We start from the raw sequence: 6,000 nt of genomic DNA, 5'->3' as shown, positions 1-6,000 counted from the left end.
CATAACACCAAACTAATCGAACACTAAAAGAACCGTGTTGCTCCTACCAATTACGACGTTTTGTGAGGACACGTATCCACTCGAAGCAATAATACAAGCTACTTTTTCTCCTACTCTCCAAAGTCTACAGCCAATCTACTTGGACTGACGAGCTTTTTTCCCCTACCCTTTTTTCGTTAACGAAAGCTCGACCAAGCGCTTTTTTTCCTCTATACCAACAAGTTTTTAATATTTTTGGCATTTCCTAATATTTTATTTACGAGTCGTCAAACTATGTATTGATCTAGCGTGTGTAGTATATCAATGTGTTTACAATGGAGAGATTTTGTTGTAGATGGTTTATAGAAAAAGAGCGTTTAGTAAAGACAGATAGAAATACCTACGCGTTATGGCATATGTTCCAATTCTGTTTGCACTATTGGGTATTACTTATGATACGAAAGGATAATTATTGTTAAATAATAAATTAATCGATGACTCAATGCTTCAAACTTTTACGAAATATAGGACAAATACGTAGGAGATAAAAAAGCTTTTAGAAAAATAAGAAGTTTCTAATTTGTATTATGACTTCGAAGTTGTTTAGAATTTTAAGTAGCCATTAAATGATTTTTAATAATGATAATGGTGACTTTCTTACTATTTTTTTACAAGTACACGTTCAAATTTCGTAAAAACGGTGTACCTTCTTTTTGACAAGTCAGAAATCTAGATTGATTTTAATTTGGAATTATTGATGGTGAAATCAAAGTTTTTCGCTTAAAAAGCTAGTCCTAAAGGTCTGGTGTGTTTGCCTTGTCTAAATAAACATTAAAAGCGAAGCTTTTTTTTATCCCTAGAGTAAATTAAATGTTGAAATATTTTTAAAAACTTTCAAGGGAAGGAGCTGCATAAAGGTCCCTTAAAAAAAGACATGTACTGGTCAGCACGTAGAAAAAAGATTAAAACACTTTACTTTAATAAAATTCTTACACAAATATTTGAAAAATACAAAGTTATTTTTTTATAGATAAAATTTGTGGTAAATATAATGGCATTTGCATTTTTGTTTATTATTGTGAAAAAGCTTAAAATATTCGATGGTGAAGTTTTCTCAACGTAACTTACAGAGAACTGTACTTCGAGACGTTATATATTAGCTGTTGTCGAACTGTAACAGTATGGTCAGTTACCAAAAGTATAAATATTTTCAAAATAAATCTTTTTAATTTCATTTACAAAAACGTAGGTTATTGTGGAAAAGTGGAAAATTTTGCGTTTCAAGTCAGCAGCTACAAAAGTCTTTGTATCAAGTGAATGTAAAAAATACACGCTGTCGTCTCGTACTTGATGATGTCACCCGTATTGACCAACGGTTCTAGTATTCTAGAATATCCGTATAGAACAGAATTTGACATTGTTAAAATGGAACGTAGAGACGAAATTTTATCAGCACTTTAAAGATATCATTTTGGTAGATTTTCTTTTTGTATCCAAACAAGGTTCTTCTTGCAAAGTAACATCATTAAATAATCGTATATAGTTACTTTTTCATCTTATTTGCAAACATTTGCTTTGGTTGGTCCTAGTTTTTATAAAAAACTAAGGATTCTATTACAAAGAGGCAACCTTAGGCCATCGAAGCAACTCCTTACCTAGCTCTACTCAACTATGGCGAAACATTTTTTCCTTTCTTTTTTTACACGTACCATACAAACACCCAGTTATCGATCTCTTTCGCCAAGCAGATAAAGCTCCTTCTAGTCTCTTGCAATGTTATCTTTGGAGAATCGAGTTAATGTACGTCCAGTAAAACAGTATCTTCATCAAAAGATAACATTTCTTGTTGATAAAGCTGTTTCAAGGAATTTTGTAAATGAATTCAGTAGCATAGAACATCTATAACCACTATGCTGAGAAGGCTTTTGGTCAAGTTGACGAGTTTAACGAGATTTCCCTTTATTTCGATACTCACGCGTACGTGACGAGATTCCATGGTCTCTCTTTACACACAAACCTTCAAAGAGTGATTATTAAACGTACCAAATGAATTCACGTCACATAAGCTTTTAGTTTAAAAAATAAGGTTTTATTAAACATCATAAACAAAGAGACAATTTAATTAGACATTTTTCTACAACAAAGAATGTAGCTAAGCGCACACTAGCGTATTTCATTAAAAAAGTTAGCCACAGAAATTTTTAGTAGGCTAGATAACAGGTATTAATTATGAACGATAGTGATGTCATGCACACGACACGTACAATAGTAATACTAGAAACCACTTCGTTGTTCATCAGTGTCTCGTGGGACTTAACTCATCTAGCACCTACGCAGTTACATAATAGTGTTTGTAAGAAAATGTCTGAAGATAAGAATGAGAAGGAATTAGAACTCATAGAGCAAAATCAAAAGAGATTAAGGAGTCAACGTGTTCTTCTGCCCGTGGGGCTCATCTAAATAGATCTTCCAGCAACGTCACTGAAGAGTCAAGGCAGTTGGACTTGAAACATAGCAAAGTTTCCATAATTAAATTTCTCTAAGATTTTTTCTCAAAACTAAAAAAAATTGTCGTTTCATAAAAGAAGCTCCACCAAAAGAAGTTGGATTGCACTAAATCGGATAACAACACAATTGAGGTCATTGTGAGTATCAAAAAATTTTTCGTTGTCTTTTTTTTCATGTATTATTTAAACGTTTCATGTTTTGCATGGGTTCTCTTCAAATTAAGAAAAAGAAGTCAATAAGGTTTTTTTTTTACATTCTAGGAGAAGAAAAAATGTTTAACTGTCAAAACTCTTGTAATAAAGTGTAATTTATGTGCATAAATTGCATCTCATCAAAAACCACTAGGCAGACAAATAAAGCCTTAAAGAATGTTCAATAAAAAACGACTAAGACAAAATTTATTGGTATCACTTTATGTTATGATCAGAAAACATAAAATAATGGTCTTGAGACATAATCGTACCAGCTTTTTTTTTTTGTAAGACAAATTATGTAAGTCAATCGGAATTTTTCTTTGAATTTCACTTATAACTTGTTTGTGGATCATAGTATTGCAAACGTAACTGCAGATAATTCGTTTGTTATTTAATAATGTATTGATCAGTACTACTAAGATATATATATATATGTATATATATATATATATAAATAAGATGTATTGATTCTTCTTTTCGAAAAGTGGTAAATCAAGAAATGTGTAGGAATCTTTATCTTAAACTTTAAGTTTGCAACGTGAATAACTTAAAAATTTTTTAATAAAATTTTTAAAAATTGTCAATTCAATACTTCTAATAGAAATTTTTAAAATTGTTATAACTCTGTCTTACATTTTATAGTATTTGCGACGAATTTTACTTGATATAGTATATTAGCATACAAATTGGAAAAAGTAACTACAAAAACATGTTTTTAACGATAACTATCAATAATTACGTGTTGATTACGATTTTTTATATTTAAACTTTTTTTCAGCTTATAAAACTTTTTCCATTCCTGTATAATATGTCTTGTTATTTATGAGAAGTAGCAATCATTACATGTATTTACAATAACTAATGACAAAATAATAGTAATTATACTTGAATACTTTGATGTGCTGCGCATTTGGGAGTCTGATCGTTGAAAAAAAAACTTACATCATTTTATAAACCCAACAAATCCATGTTATAGTAGATGACTACATTTTTCATAACATTTGATGTATAATAACCTTCGTCTAAAACAAACATGTCTAACCGTTTATCATATTATGTGAAACGAATGCGTAAGCAACAAAGAACATTTAACATTTTTTGGTTTTTTTTTCTAAATCAGAACGTATTTATTGTCGCTACTACTAATATAATATATGTCTCCGTATAAGAAATTATTAAAAGCACTTTTTAAAATGTCACTTTAAACAATTTTTATTGTCTTGTGCTCTTTTCTCTAAGTTGTTCCTATTATGTCCTTATCCTTATCTTTACTTGTGTTAGCACTTATAAATCGTCTACTTTTAATGTAAAACAGATTGTAAGCTCAGTATAAAGATATTCTGAGCTTGTTTAGTGATGTACGTATGTGTTTATGCGATATAATTTTTATTTTAATACAATTATCAATATGCAAGATTTGTCTTGCGCGCCCATGCCCTCCCCTACCCCTCTTTCTGCTCAAAGAAAAGGGAGCTGCTGCTCGCTTGGTCTCTGCCGGTGCGAGCGTACTGATTGATCGAGTGGAACCAACGTGTGTGCACGCCTCGACCTCCTGCTTCGCTGGGGACTCTCGAACCGGACCTCCACGTCGATCTGCCTACTCTAAAATATCTGTTACGGCTGATCTGCCGATCTGGTATTTACTCGACGTCCTAATAAAGAATAATTCAAACATTGGTCCTTCGAGCCGGATAGCGTGACTGGGACAGACAACCGCCAGAACCTCATCGAGCCCAGGATGGCCAGGACCACGGTGCTACGCAAAGCAATGTAAGTAGGACGATGTGAGATGCGATCATGCGAAAATACATTCTCTACGTCCGAGAACGTATCGAGACATTGGGCCTCTGTTGCAAGTGATGCAATCGTGCAGAGCCGCGCCACGTGGTAAAGCGATTTGAGGTTATAATAGTCTTAACAAGATGTGACAGGTGAGAGACGCCCCACCGCGACTGCCGTGCAGTCCGCGTCGTGGACCTCGCGTGCGACCGCGATTACTCAGTCAGTGAGGCTGTCGAGAGGTTTTTGGTTGCAGATGTTTAAACCGCGGGATTTACTAGTTCACATCATCCTGCGGCTGGTCAGGTCGACAGATTCATTTGCGATTCCTCACGCCCTTTTTCTTAATATTCTACGTAGACTTATTTGGCACGCACGATTGCACCACAAGTAACAAGGCGCCCTTTAAGAGACAAGCGTCGAGCTCAGCGCGTGACTAATTAACAGGGATAACGAAGGCTGGCCCTCGTTGCTGGAAACGCAGCAAGCCCTGCTAGAGGTTCTCGCGGAATTCACTCAATCCACCAAGAGCGTTGAAGTATGGAGCATGGGTCTTGTCGACGCCAGGTTCGAGCTACTCGCTGATTATTGGAATGACTTCCAAGCCAATCATAAGGATCTGATTCAGGGCGCACCTGTGGACAAAGTTGCCTCCTTGAGAGCCCTGTACAGGTCCGCAGAGGGATACTACCTCGACGCTAAGGCGTGCCTGTATGACGCTAGGAGTCGGCTGTTTCCGACCATGCCAGGAGGTGGTGGCCAGTTACCACTCCCCGGACCGCTCCCTGGACCGCACTCGGGCCCTCGCCTGCCGAGCATCAATATCCCGCTCTTCTCTGGCCGTCGCAAAGATTGGCAGTCTATCCGTGACCTGTTCCAGACGCTCATTCACCAGGATGCTCGGCTCACCGACGTCGAGAGGCTTTACTACCTAAAGGCAAACGTGCAGGGTGAGGCAAAAGCAGTTCTGGACACCTTGCAGCTCGTTGGCTCCAATTATTCCACGGCCTGGAGTTTTCTTGTCTCGTAGTTCAAGCATCGCCGCCTCCTTGTGCAGTACCACGTCATGGCACTTCAAACGCTCAAGCCTCTGCGCGAGGAGTTCGCTGCTGGTCTGCAGGGCTTGCTCGATGCCTTAAAAAAGCACTCAGTGATCAACTGCGAGCGCTCAATCAGACGGTGGAACATTGGGATGTATGGATGGTCTCTTTTGCCTCGACCGCCATGGACCCCTCGACTCGGAAAGCCTGGGAAGACGAGCTCGAGAAGTTGGAGGCAGCCAGCTCTGCACAAGGGGAAGCGGCCTCCTTCGCCACTTTGTCCAGCTTTCTGCGGAGGCGCGGCCGCTCACTGACTTCAATGGAAGCCTCGCGCCCTCCCCGATCGACGAACGATTTTGTACGCTCGACCGGCAGTCGCCCTCCCGTGCCGACGCCACTCAGCCGCAACCACCGATCTTTAGCCACCCACGCAGTCAACGATGACTGCCCTGCTTGCCACGCGCCGCACTACGTAGGTCACTGCAGCCGTTTCCTGGAAC

Source organism: Copidosoma floridanum, unplaced genomic scaffold (genome assembly GCF_036245765.1).
Source record: "Copidosoma floridanum isolate Cflo_tuat_1 unplaced genomic scaffold, Cflo_Japanese_pri ptg000011l, whole genome shotgun sequence".
In the NCBI taxonomy this organism is placed as follows: domain Eukaryota; kingdom Metazoa; phylum Arthropoda; class Insecta; order Hymenoptera; family Encyrtidae; genus Copidosoma; species Copidosoma floridanum.
Note: the sequence above shows the minus strand (reverse complement) of the source record.